Source organism: Dermacentor silvarum, chromosome 1, assembly GCF_013339745.2.
Source record: "Dermacentor silvarum isolate Dsil-2018 chromosome 1, BIME_Dsil_1.4, whole genome shotgun sequence".
In the NCBI taxonomy this organism is placed as follows: Eukaryota; Metazoa; Arthropoda; class Arachnida; order Ixodida; family Ixodidae; genus Dermacentor; species Dermacentor silvarum.
Window position 1 is genome coordinate 17239403 of NC_051154.1, and position 14641 is coordinate 17254043.

At 48.0% G+C, this 14641-nt stretch overlaps 1 protein-coding gene across 1 annotated transcript in view; it reads left to right on the plus strand.

Annotated features, from left to right (window-relative positions):
• The first annotated feature begins 4645 nt into the window (after nucleotides 1-4645).
• The window catches only part of LOC119457446 (neuropeptide F receptor), a 77179-nt gene continuing 67183 nt past the window's right edge, over nucleotides 4646-14641 (plus strand). The window contains exon 1 of the mRNA XM_037719003.2: nucleotides 4646-4816. The gene's annotated coding sequence lies outside the window, so the exon portion shown is untranslated. The remainder of the gene's footprint in view (nucleotides 4817-14641) is intronic.

The following is a 14641-nucleotide window of genomic DNA, read 5'->3' on the forward strand; positions in this document are numbered from 1 at the left end:
TGCAATTCAGTTCAATTAGTGGAGCATGGCATACGTCATACGGAGTTTGTATGTTAGGCTCCCATCACCAGCAAGCTGTCTTTTCTTTAACTACCACCTTCCTTTTTCTTTATGAAAAAAAAAGAAGTTTATCACAAATTTAGCCCTAATTTATTGTTATTTCTACACTTCAATAATGACATAAGCCAGTGGACCCTACGAACATGTGGAATTCGGTGACAAGTGAAGCTTTCTTTGTTGTTTACGGAAATCTTTAGGCAAATACTCTGGAAGCCTAACTCTAATGAAGTCAATGCTTGCACAAAATTACGCACACAGGGCGCCGACCTATTGCGTAGACATTGGTCGACATGCTATAGATTGGGCGTGCTGTATGCGATGGTATACGCCCGGCGGCAGTTTCTGGTGGTTGTTCTCGCGCTCGGCGCGGTCTATTTAGTATCACGTGGCTCCTTATTAGTGGGAAACGGTTCTGTGAGACGTATTGAAGTGATATAAGACGGCATGACCGGAATTTCTGCGGCGCTGAGGCGACCGAAGTGTGTTTGAGACTACAATGAGCGTGTTTGAGACTACAATCAGCCTCGGACATGAGTTGTGTATTTCTGAAAATGTGTCTCACTAACATGACCTTACTACAGCATTCTCACTGTAGTTCCGGGCTGTCGTTTGGCAGCAATCAGTAGTTACCAAACATATGACGATCTTAAGAGCGTGGGTACCGTCCTGCTACGGAATACGTTGTGCTGTTTACCTTGACGAACGTTTAAATTATTATCTGTAGATACATTGCGTGACTATCTCGTTTGTTTGACGAGATTTCTTCGTACGAATAAAACAGTTTTGGTTAATAATAACAGCGTACCCTACAGCGTGAATCACACTTGTCGAGTGGTTGAGCGACCGGATGCAGACTGCACGAGCGTCCGAAGCAATGGTAGGTGTTGGGTTATACATATGTTTGTTCTATATAACGCATGGCCCAATTAAGCATGCGTGTTTTTTCGTGTCTTTTTTTGCGCAACGGAAAAAAATGAAACCAATATTTTTTTTATTTATTTTTTTTTTTGGGGGGGGGGGGGTCTTCTAAGTTAACGTCCTCTACTACGCATTCACCCATCTTACGAAAATTGTGTCCTCACAAATAACCTCGCGTTCGTGTTATGTAACCCCATTTGAAAATTACTGCTTTACAAGGCAAAAAGGCACTGCCGAAGCACAAAGCTGTATGTATCATGCTGGTTTACCGACCGCAGTGATCTCCGTGTTGAGCATCGCCATCGCCGTCAAACAGGAGGCTATAGCATAAACATAGCATAGTGATTTCAAGTCTGCTAGACTTGAAATCCGTGAGAACGATGCCGATGGCTGACGCAAATGCTTTATAACGGTTGGCGCTTCAATGTGGCGGGGTCGAATTGGGTTCGCCGTACACAAACACTCTTATGTTTTATAAAGTTCACACGCCAAGCGATCAGATATTGAGAAGATTTTTCAGTTCACGCTGGAAATTCATAGACGCCGGTTCTCTTGGTCGAGTGAAAGCCGATACAGGCAAAACAGTTCCCGACACACACAACACACTACAGCAGGTGACGCAAGCCGCATGTTTGCGCAGCCAAGAAAAATTTCTGCATAGTGTAGTTATCGCTGCACCGAAAGGCTGCACAGTGGTTCATCGACAGCCTTGTATGAACTGACATCACGTAAATTTCACGCAGAACGAGCTAAATCATCTCCAAATTCTTCCGCAGCACGCGACGGTAACACGGTAACACATTCAAGCAGCGCCGCGCTAGGCTCGCACAAGCCGGAGAGGAGGAAAGGCTCGCCGCGCACCCTTTCCTCCTCGCCCGATGAAACGGTCTAAAGGCTTTAAATTCCGGCACACACCAAGTTTCACTTAGTCAGTGGCCCAAGTTCTCGTCTACTCGTCAAGATAGTATAGCAGCCGGCAGTGAGCGTCCCCTAAAGGAAAGGGCAAAGAAAGCTTGAAAAGGTTGTTTCCCCTATGCTTTACTTGGCTTCATTAGCAGTGGTATACTACCGAGTATTTGTCAATGGGCCAAACGTAGCGCGTGGAGGAAAGTCAACTTCGCAGTTATATTCGGTTTTTATTGCCCAAAACTTCCAGTATGTGAAGTGACCTCGTTCAAACGACAGGACAACGAAGGCAGAGTTACACATCCTCGGCTTGCACCTGAAGATCGCAACAAGATTTAAGTGTTCTGGGACAGTATGGACAAACTCTGTCCTGATCAGTAAACGAAAAGAATAAATGGCAAAGCGATGCGAGCACAACAGAGGCCATTGAAATGCCACGGTTGAGAGGGGAAAACGTGAAGGTGAACAAGCGTAACCGCATTTAAAGAGAGCGAGGAAAAAGAAACGTGCTGGTAGGGGATAAGATGTCTCCGCAAGGTAAACGAGCAAAACTAGACTGAGCACAGCAGCGAAAATAAGAGATCACCATTATGAGGTTTGGCTATAGGAGAGAGCACATTATACGCAAATGATGGCTCGATGCTTATTCGGAGAAGTGGGCGTAAAGGTCCTAAGTATGACCCCACCATACATGCGAAGCTCCATAGTGAGTCAAGTGTAAGCCCATGGCTCGGTCCGGTTCTCGAAAGTTGTTACCGTCTGTGGCTGGTGCTTCTTAGTTTGCAGCTACAATTTCCTTAGCCTTACGTGTTCCCATACGCGTTGATGCATGCTTGGAGCTGCCTCACAGCCTCGCATCCAAGCCTGTGTTGATGAAAAATTATAAGCGCACCCTGATGTTTCTGGAGTGACCTCCCTTGCGCACATGTAGCACTTCATTGACGGAAGGAATTGCGCGCGGCCGCGGCATTGCGCTGTCGTCGCCTTTTCCATACGGTGACAATGTCGTCCGTCATGGCGCATGCCTTGCTTTGGCCTTGGTGAATGGAAATTCGGTCCTCGTGGGGATCATTGGTCGCTGCCTGAAGGTCTTGTCGGCGGCGTTTCTTCGAATGGCACCGCTCCTCTTCGGAGCCTTGCTGTAGAACGTCCGGAGGTGAGCCCGTAGAATAGGAGCGGCGATTGAGCCACGCCTGGCTCGCCTGCCCGTGGACCCTTCCTTTGCCGGGATTCCCACCATGACCGGTCTCCCACTTGGTGGTCATTTTATATCTGTTTCAGGGTGCATTCGCTTGGTCTGGTAGGCGGTGCTGTTGCTTCTTGGGGGTTCCTTAAAGTCACGCAGTGTCATGGTGATATTGTGTAAATGGAATGAAGACACTCATTAGAAAAATGTACCTAATACAACAGAAGTGGCTCTTCTGTTTATCAGGCACATTTAGGGGTTTTAATTCTGATGGGACTTGCAAAGAAATGAGAAGTTGTCCCTGTGTTCACTGATGTCACGTGTGAGTGTGGTTCCCATTTCGTCATATTAAATGAGTGTCTCGTAGCCCCCAGCTAGCTTATAGAGAAGAAAAGCTTTACAAAATGTACAATTATTACAGCAGTAGCTTGAATTATTGTGTGCGCGATGTTTACGTTCGGGGGTATTCTCTCGTACAAATGATGGAGAGTGGGCTTCTGTGAGGCGAAGAATCTACTTCATGATTAAGCTGAGAATCGGGTTTTTTTTTTTTTCCTGCGAGCGGCGCAGAGGAGAAATTATGGATATGTACGGCCTAAATTATACACAGGGCCTGATTTTGCTTCAGCAAAGTTGCTTAAATTTTTGTACTCATTTCTTGGGCCCTTGTTTGAATTTTTTGTGGTGTCCATTGCTTGTTAGTGCAGTTTTATGCAACCGTCCTATAGGACAAAGGTCCGAGTAATAATGTCTGTTTTCCTATTCTTACCGCAGACGGCCTGCTCCTTCTTTACTTGCTCTGGATATTTGTACATATGTTTTAAAAATAATAATAGTAATCATAATAGAGGGATTTAAAAAGGCTTGTATTTTTGTTGTTGTTTTTGCTGTTGTTGTAGTCGTTTTTTTTTTCTGCCGCAAAAAGTATGAGATTCTCTCAGTGAACAACTAGGCGTGATACAGCTTGGTGCTTTAGTATACTTTTGGTTGATGCAAACTTTCCCTTTCATCATTGTGATACGTACATCAAATAATATATCCTCGAGCCATAAACGTAATATACTACACTGCGATGAAAAAAAAATAACATAACGAACTCGCAATATTTTTCAGCATCCTATGTGGCAGGCATTTTCGTTTCTTTTCACTGGACGCTGCATTACTTCTTGCCCGCCGTCGTCATTGACACCTCTGACATTTCCGTTTTAAAACTAACTGCGCGGCAATGTTCATACATCTTTGTCGCTGGCCCAACATGTGCTGAGAAGCTCTGTATGAAATGTCTGCATAATTGGCCGATCTTGACATAAACAGAACTGCAGGGATGTGTTGTTGAACTTGCATTCTAAATGGCGAGGTCCCCGACTCTTGCTTTCTTCACCTAGACTGACGTGACCACAAATTAACTTCGCGGCGCTTTAAGAATTTTATAAATAGATTTTTATATATAGATTGATTGGTTATATAGAATAGAATCCTGATTCCGTATACTACCGGTAAGGCATCGCTACAGTCAGTAGCGCCATCGTCATCCACGTTGCTTCACTCTCTGCAGGTGGTCTATGTTGATTAGAAGCGAGCTGTTACTTGCGAGCGCATATGTGGATGGTATTCGCCATTGAGCGTCAGAAATATGCTGACACTATGTTTAACACTCGCCTTACAATGGGCGGTGTCCAAAACCCATGTCGTCGCTTTTGACCACTGAGGCGTTTGAAGCGTTCGCTGGATCATGCCATCACTTTGGTGAGCTTTCTTTTATTTGTTTTTTGACCATGACACGCACTTGTCGCCAAGGACTTAGCCTAATGCTTGCTTGCTTGCTGGCTGCTTGCTTGCTTGCTTGCTTGCTTGCTTGCTTGCTTGCTTGCTTGCTTGCTTGCTTGCTTGCTATATCATGGCACGTACCCACTACGGAAGCGGGTGGGGTGGGGGGGATCACAATCAGCACACTTGCTAACGTGCGCAAGTGTACTGATTGTGTGGCCCGGTTAAAAGAGACGACGATTCTAGGAAAGAGTAGTGACAAGACCGCGCGCATCGGTTTGGAAGTCTATACCACGTTAGGAAGTTCAGTAGCAAGTGCTTCAGCCCTTGCTCTCTTTGACGCTGAATTTTATCTTCCGGGTGCGGCTATCGGGGGTTCAGATTGGAAAGTAAAATAATTGTTTGCGTCTTGTTGCGCTTGGTTGGCTGCATCGCGCTTGCGTTGTAGGCACGAGTTTACCCTTGTTATGTTTTCCCCTTTCCCTTGCTTCACTCTGGCATGTATAAGGTGTGCTATCCTTGACAATAAAACCAGTTGTTAATCAGCGCTTGTGTGTACGTGTCTCCCTTCTTGTGGTCATCTGTTTGCGCTGTTACCCAAAGTTTCAACAGCAACGTTATGGACACGGAAGATAGCACATGCTCGTCGCTACGCCGGCAGCTGAGGGTAAGCACTACGCCAGAACCATCCGAAGAATTTTCCAAAGAGGCGATAGCAGCGCTGGTCAACCACATTACCCGGCGCGAAGAAACGCTTCGTTAGCCAGAATGTGCCGCACTAGCGATGGTTGGCGGATACCTGTCGAGAGCGGTTAATGAGCGGGTGCCTCAGAATGCCTCAGTTTGTTGACAAAGCCCAAGCCCTCGGCGCCGCCAGATTCTCTGATTAGGCTTCAAGACAGAAGCCGTCTGTTGTATCCGTCAGACGAACTCGTAGTTGTGCTGAACTCTTTGCACAAGTAGGTTTTTACCACCTGGGGTTCTTTAACGTGAACCCCATGCACGGTACGCAGGCGTTTTTGCATTTCGTCCCCATTGGAGAGCTCTTTGTGGATATAAGCTCTGATCTTAAATGTCATTTCGGGTGAAAATAAGTAAACAAATAAGTAAAAGAAATTTTTGGTACAACTCCGCCTCCGTGTGCGCGAAAAAAAAAATTCAGAGCCCTTCCGCTATGTCAAGATGGAAAACCAGCGACGCTGTACTTGTTAATAACTATATTGAGTTATTTATGGTTAACTGCTTTATTGAATTATAAAGACCCCTACACATAACTTCGTTGTTGTTATCGTCTTTCATTTTCTCTTTACTTTGTCATTATGGTAACCATTGCTTTGTGGTCACTGCGATTTACTACTGCATTTTTTTCTCGATGCTTTCGCGCCCACTACCACTTCTGTTCGCGAAGGCGGTCCTCACGAGCACGCTGTTATTCTTCATCGGTCACAGAGCGGCTATCCGACGTTACGGATCCTTCGGACGACACGCGTTCGGCTATAGCGGCTTCCCGTCACCTTCGACCCAATCACACTGTTGCTCACGCCGGCGCTCTTTCCATGCACGTCCTTCTTCTTCAGTACGGACTATGCGCCTCCTGGCCACAGCAAGACCAAAGTACAACTGCTGATAACGTCGCTGGAGCGACGTCGACGTCACAAGAAAACGAGGCACAGACATTGGTGGGTACATAATGACGTTTCATTATTTCGCCATCCACTCCGGAGCCAGGGAGCATCGCCGGCGCGCCGAAGGCTACTGTGGATTCAATTTTGTCGACGCGACTTCATTCTATACACCCTGTCGACACACGCACTTTTGCTCAGAACCTAGGCATATACAGCTTCGACACGCGTCCGGCTATAGCGGCTTCCTTTCCACATGGAGCCGAGTGAATATCTGAGGCGTTAAAAAAAGCTACCTTGAAAAGCCTCAGTCCTGGCTCAAGGTAATCTTTAAGTATAGTCTGCATACCTATTAAACAATTTCAGCAATCTTATTTTTGATGATATTGTTGTGAATCACTTTAAAATTACTTCATATTCTTTAAGCTAACATCCGTTCCGACACCTGTGCTAAGGCACTTTATACTTATAAACTGATATATATATGCGTCGCCGAAAATAATTGTTCTACGCGTCGTCTTGCCCGCGGACACGATCTGCCCGAACCCAGCCATATACATCTTCGCTGTTAAAAAAGAAAAGCATGCATTAAGGCTACGGATTCTTCACCATTGGCAAAATAAACGAGCTTCGGTGTGGTCACACACAAGAGAGCGCAAGGAAGTGGCAGCACAGGAGAGCACAGAAATTTATTCTGCGTGAAAGGGGTCGCGTTGGTTTCTGCCTGTCTATTCTGCATCAGAAGCTTCGTGCAGCTCTGTGGAATCTACCGGCGCCACTGATGAAGACGAACACATGAAAATGTTGTCGTCCACGTTTTGTCGCCTGCTTCCGACGCCTGTAGCATCCAAAGGGCCCGCAGCGTCCGTTGTTGCGCAACACTATACGCAATGTGGCGTGGGAGCAGGCATGCGAATTATATTAACATTGCGCAATTAAGCACTTTAGTTGTTTATGTTGCTTTGTGAGACAGAGTATATATAGTTCATTGAAGGACTTTTTTTTTTTTTGTAGGGCGAAACGCAGCCCACGTCGGACCCCCGAAAAACGGCGGTATGACCCAAACCGTCGGCGCGAACACGCAGCCGAACGCCGGCGTCGGTGATACATGTTTCGACACTTAATTATAGGCCGCGTTTACTACAATGCGGGGCCTTCGTTTGATTTGCAGTACACTCTTTTTCAGCAGTTCCTTGCGGTTTGCTTAGCCGACAACAGGGCTGGCAAACGCCTCTCTGAATATGTTCACCCACGCAGCGTCGTCTGCTCGGTGTCTAGTTGGCGTTTGCTCGTCACTGTCATCGCGTGCCGAACAAGAACGGAGTAGTAAAATAATGACGCAGTGAACAATTAGGTTTTTAAAGCGTATCGCATCGTCAACGCATCACCAGCGCTAAGGCTGTGGCGCCACCTGCTAAGCTAAAATCAAACCACTTTTACACGTGGGCATTTTCTGTGTAGGTCTAACAGCGTCAAAACAAATAGCTGATCTCAATAACCACGACAAAACATACCTAAGCTCCTGCCCTCCGCATGAGATGAGACTAAGCGATGGCTAATTTGACCATTTATTTCTTGCCGTCGGGTGTAGAGCAAGTAACAAGCGTGAATTTGGATCGAAGCGGTCGCATGCAAGAAAGAATGCGCGAGACGCCATGGCTATAGGTGTAAAATACAACCTGCACATTGTTGGTAGTTAGACAGGACAGATTATGCTTCTTGATACAATATGCCTTGTACTAGAAACTAAAGCAATACTTACTCTTTCTGTGAAATAATGCTTTTACGAAAGAAGTAATTATGATGCATGTGAAAGTAAACAACCAATATTTCTATTTTTCTGCATGCCCTGATTAGTTTTGAGCTTTCTTGGGGGCGCTGATGGGGAGGAGGAAACATGCAGGAAAGGAGGAGTGGCGCTAATTTGAACACTTGTTTTATGGACAAACTACACGTACGCTTGCCGGCGCGCGAAATCTCGCGCTCACGCGCCTCGCGCATGAGCAGATGCATGGGGCAGGACAGATCGTACGCGCCGAAGCGCGGCGCGAGCCCAGATATCTTCTCCGGGCAAATATCGGTGCTCTGGCGGCCTTACAAAAATAAGAAACGATGTCTACCAAGGCGAAAATAGTGAGCCAAGTGGATGCGCGCTGGGGCGAGTCTTGTAGGTTCAAACCGTCATTACTCACGGGGCGCGGCAAACACAAGGCGCGTGGCCGCGAGCGATCGCGCGCCGGCACGCGTACGTGCAGTTGGGCCTTAAGTGCTTCTCGTCTGCTGCGCAGCAAAGTCAACATGACGGCGTTAAACACTTGGCGACGGTGGCCGGGCATTGCGAAGTTAGAACAATGTTTAATGCACGATGCTGAGCGCCGTCACTAAAACGCGCTAGGAAGATCAGCATTTGCGTCGCTGTAAATGCTGTCCGAGCGCGCGCTCTCCCTGCGATGCACAATTGGATCGCTTAATTTAGTGCGTTTAGAGGAATCTCCGACATTTCACTCTATTTTTAGCGGTGTAGGTGCGTATTGTATTGCTTGTACTGAAGCAATAAACGAACTTCACAGTAAAGCCGGGGTGCTTGCAGCGTTAGGCTGACAACTTAAGCATTGTTCCATTCATGTGGAACTGCCATGTTTACGTTCAGCCACAGCGCAAGTATCTGCAAGTGGTCAGACTCACTTCTACTCTGCTTCAGTGATGCCTTCGGCTTCGCATGTTTTAGAACATGAAAAGTCCACCCGGTATCGTTACTGTCCGTTGAATGTTCGCTTCGTACAGCGATGCCGCATTCGAATGTTTGCGGTACGGCGTCTGCTGCCGCTTGTATGCCACCACCGTGACCTCGTACTATACAGGGTGTTTCAGCGAACCCTTTCAAAAATTTTTAAAGGTTGCCTGTGGCAGATAGCACAATTCTAGTTCATGAGCTGGTCTACTCGAAGAGGCGGAAATTACTTGCGCAGAAAAAAAATGCATAATCAACTGCTTAACAAAAATGCACTGATTAAGTTTTTAACTAATTACCTTATGACCCATATTGCAGTGTACAAATTCTAGCCATGGAGTTCGCAAGGCGGATCCACTTGGAACGAATTCTCTGAATGATGCCAGTTTAGAGATATTAATTCCCGAACTTTGCGGAGAAATGCATTGGCGTTTCATTATGCATTTCAATTTTTTTGTGCAAGTAATGTCCGTCCCTTCGAGTAGACGAGCTCATGAACTAGAATTGTGCTATCTGGCACAGGCGACCTTTAAAAATTTTTGAAAGTGTTCGCTTAAACACCATGTGCTGTGATGGCTCCAAAAAAGATAGTGCGTCAGTAGAACAGGATCGACGACTTGGACCAATTTGATCCCAAACCATCTTCAAAGTTGATCTTTTATTTGTTATGCGTGCTGTGCTGCTTAGTATTCTGACATGCACTTAAACGCGCGTTCTGATGAAGCTGGTAAATTAATGGAAGCGTAAGCATTGATCGTCGTGGTGATGGTGAAGTTAGACGCTGTAGGCCGTTGGTGTCACCAACATATGATTTATTACCATGCTCCAAAACAACAATGCACGTACCTTTGTCCTTTTCACCTGTGTTATTATGCGGCCGACTGGGCCTCGAAAGCAAACGCTTCATGCGATGCATCATCGTGGCGGAGAAGCGATGACCGCTTATACGACGTTACTGTGATAGGCAGAAAAACGTTTACGTACGGATGTTACATGGCGAAGTTTTCCGTAATAAATTTTGCACTGTCGGTAGCCCTCCCTTCTTTCTGCATTTGTCCGTTATAGCGGCCTTTACAACTGTCAGCCTGTCAGTGCCCTCGACAGGGATCCTATGCGCAGGGAACGTGCGTTTCGTCGTTGGTTGGCGCTCGACTACATCGTCGATTGAAACCCCTCAGTGTCTGAAAGTAGCGCCAACCACTTCCTTCCTCCTTTGCTCCATGGTACCGCTTGGCACGACCAGCGCCATCTCGACGGTGGCGCCGCGGATGTCGACCCTGCCGTAGCAGATGACCGCTAACGCGCTACTAAAAGAAATCCGCGGAAAACTCGGATCACGCATAGAGCACTTTCGCTTCACTGGGTCGTAAATGGCGATAGGAGCGCGCTAGAGAAAAAATGACTCCATCTCCCGCTAAAGGGAACCTTGTGTGGATGCGAAGCAGCGGGGAGATGGTTAGCTTGAGCGGGAGATGGTTTTGCGGCAGCGGCCCGAGCGCTCATCGCGGCGCTGCACAGGAGAGAGAATGAGGCGCGCGCGCTCCGTCATTTTCATACCGCGGAACTACCGTGACACCCCCAGCGGAGTATGCAGCGGTCGCACCACCTGTCGTGCGCGCCGCTCCGGATTCCTAGAGGAGAGAAAGGGGGGAGCGTAGGAGAGGAGAGAGAGGGGAGGGGACGCGCATGCGCTGTGGGGGTGTGGCACGCGCGCGCCGCTCCGTACAGGATTCCTAGAGGAGAGAAAGGGTGGGAGCGTAGGAAAGAAAAGAGAGGGGGAGGGGACGCGCATGCGCGTCCCCTCCCCCCCTGTGTGGTTGTGGGACGCGAGACGGTCGGACAGAGCCGCCGGCAAGAAATGCTTCGCATTTTAAAAATATACAAAAGCGCAACGCGTGCGTCCACGTGACACGGATTGGCCAATGGGGGAGCGGATGAGGCTGGGGCGACAGGAGGCGGCGAGAAGGAAACGCCGGGGTGAGCGCGATGGCGGCAAGATCAAAGAATGGCGCTACTTTAGGAAGATAAAGGGGCTTTATCGCCGACCGGCACCTTCGACGGTACCGGCTGCCGAGGGAGTCCATATGCACGTCATTAGAACTGCTCCTACAACCGCGTTCAGCGCGGTCATGCCATTCCGATGGAAGTGAAGGTGCTGCTGGCCTTTCCTTGAAGCTGTCTGGACTATTTATTATGCAGTTTTCTTTATCTCGCGATCGGAATTATATGGGCACTCCAAGCGCATTTCTTCCGTCGCCGTGGTCGTGGTCGACGTCGCTGTGAGGTTCCGTAGAAAGTCCAAACACGGTAACATCGTCGCCACGCGCCGTACGCTGTATGTGCGAGTGGAAGCTTGCGAGGTTCAGCTGACAATCGCGGCGCAATCTCGCACGCGTGAGGGAGAAAGGCGAAGCAGTAGCGCGCTGCTTCTGTCGCGCGTGAGGCACGGGGGGAGGCGAAAAGGGGGGGGGGGGGGGGGGGGGCGTTCTACTCCGGCAATGGCTGCTCACGGCGCAGCCGCGTTGTATTGACCCTTTTCGCGGCGATCCCGTAGGCGCTGCCATGTTTGATCACATGGTGACGCCATAGAATGTGACGCGTCTATTGCTTGCCTCAACTGCCTCCGTTGCCTCCTTGTTTACAATGGAAGTGTATGACGCCGGCGCGGCTTAGAAAACCTCTGTTTTCGGATATCTCGTAGACGGTGACTTGGTGAACGACATGAAGCTTTGATCACAGCTTCAGAGAACATGCAAAAGCGCTTTCGGAGCTGATTAAGCTATGTTGAAACGGCGCAAGCAGCGTATATGGGGCTTGTTCTAAAAGCGGGGCTAAATATGTATTCCAAGCTATTCAAGTTTTCCGATTATGAATTCCATCAGAATTATGTGTTTTGCTCTTTGTTCTTTATTCGGCAAATATTTTGAAGCAGTGGCTTGTCAGTTTCTGACTCAGTGAAGTTCCTCGGTGCGGCCACTATCTGATTATTGTCTGCCTAATCGCTCGCGGGTGTGCTAAGTTCCGATAGATTTGTTCTTGCTGCGCACAAAGCTTGAAACGTAGCTGTTTTGTACATTGTAATACCTTGTAGCAGATATATTACAGCCAGTAACTCGCTTACTCTTGTGGACCGTCACGAAACATTCAGCTTCTACCATTCCTGCGCCATAGGTGTAGTCCGTCATTTATTGTGCGTATACACTGCGCATATATTCAAGTGTGCACCCATTCACTTATTCTTGATACGTCGGCGATAGAGTGGGCGTAAGTTTTCCTGCCATTTGGGACAGATGTGTATAGATAACGTGCGCGAAACTTAATATGGCAGGAAGCGGTGCTACCCACTCCCTTTGTCATTGTTTAACGAGTGGTACTCACTCTTGCCGACGTTCTGGGGATGAAGCCCTTTCTTTGAAAGTTAGTGGTACAAGGCTGGTGGATGAGCAAATTTATGTATCCTCGAGGAAAGCCGTACATCACGAAGCGCCGGTAACACGTTCGGACAGTTGCAGCATCGGTCCGCGAACTTGGCCACACATATTCATTCTATTCCGTAACATGCCAGTCACTATTTTTGCAGCCAACTACTGCTCACGTCTTCCATCCACATGATTCAATCTAGCATGATTGGAGCACAGTGTGTTAGCGAAAACTCAGTTGCATTTCCGACAGCTGAGCGCACAGAAGCAAGGTAGAAGCGGTAATGGTTTCGTATTCGTGCGCGCTCGTTGAGGAGAGGTATGGCGCGCCGCCGGGAGCGCCATCTCGTTTCTTTAAAACAAACTGCTCCGCGAAAAGGGGCAATATTGAAAGCTATCTGCGACGCGGAAGAAGTGCTTGACCGCGCGGGCCTCATCTTCAAAGCGATAGTGCAACTAGTACCGGTAGCTTCGTGTGCGCTGTGCTTTCCATGTTCGCGTTGAAGCGAGAGACGGCACGAAGGTCAATTCGCTCGCTACTGCTGCCTCGCCTCCTCACTCCAGCATTTCGACAGCGAGTTTTCGCGGTCATCGACGAGATGTATTTATGTTTACCTGTGCACGCGTTACACCATGCTTGTTAATTTAGTTAGTAAGTGAATGTTGACAAGTTGATACAGCCGATAAAACTACTATTCTTAGTTCGTATAGTTGTCTACTAATTTGCTTTCGCAATCGATGCTTCACCGTCCTAACGCGTTTCAGCAACGCCACCGCGAACGCGCTCGGGAAAGGGCTCGTCGTTGACGTGCCGATTCTAGCGTGAGCGCTTCCGAAGACCAGGCGAAGCATCAGCGAAGAGCCGCGGACCCGTAGTTGCGGGAGCGCGATGTTGAGGCCAAACGTCAGCATCGTCTTGCCCTCAAGGAACCCGACCATGATGGAGCACGCCTTGGCAACGCTAGCGCCAACATCCCCGGTGCGACAGCCAGGTTTCAACGCGGGCTTCTCAACCGAAACGTTCATGATAGACATGTTCGGTTGGGTGATGCCCAATGACGTTACGCCCATTCTCATCGTGAGGGCAATCTTCACTACAGCAGACCCACCATAGTCACAGCTTCACTGGCTTCCATCTTCACAGTAGTGAAAGGGCTCTGAATTTTGTTTCTTTCTTTCTTTCTTGTCCCTCGCTCATACCCGCATATGATTTTATTATCGTTAATCCGGACGTAACTGACGAACATGTGATGCTTTTTTTTTACCAAGGTTGTATTACAAAAAGGCGTTTAGACGTTTTCGTTTCGACAAGTGGACTTGTCGAAACGTTCGCTCCTTCCTTGTTGTCGTGTTGCTCATCGTCTTGAATTACCATCTCCCGCATTCCCCGTGTTTTCCCTGGTTTAGGCGTTTTGTAACATAGGCACTGTTTTTGCTTTGATGGTGCGATGAACGGGCGCTGAGCGCGGTCGCGCTGGTCGGCGCTGTAGCAGACGCCCGAAAAGGAACCTGTCAAGAAGAGGTTTGCAGTAATTTGCCCTAAGAATATAGCCTCAACTACAGATGCATGATGTGCAACCATGCTATCGTTTGACCACGCTTCTTTATTCCCTTGTTGCTTAAGCCGAGCTTTGCTTCCTTCTCGCTCTCATACGACGCCCTTAGGTAAGTGTACTGCCACTCCCGCTACAGTCTTGGTATATGAACTTTATGGCTAAAAAAATTGCGTACGAAAGGAGGAGCTTGGTGAATTACGCTAGACAAACCTTGTGAATTCGGGTCTTTCTTTTACACAACGAAGGTACGTTTCCTTTAGGTGTAGATCACCGTAACGTAACCACATTTACTTTTTTTTCGTGTTATCTCTACTTTGATTGACAGGGTTGTGCATGCGGGTATCTTTGATATATAACTTCTGACACCGTCATGAAAGAAAAATTCGAGAATATGTCCAATATAACCCTGCGCCCGTATTCACAAAATTTGGAGGACGCTTAAGCTTCGCCTTTAAGAGTGGAACGCGATAGCGTTA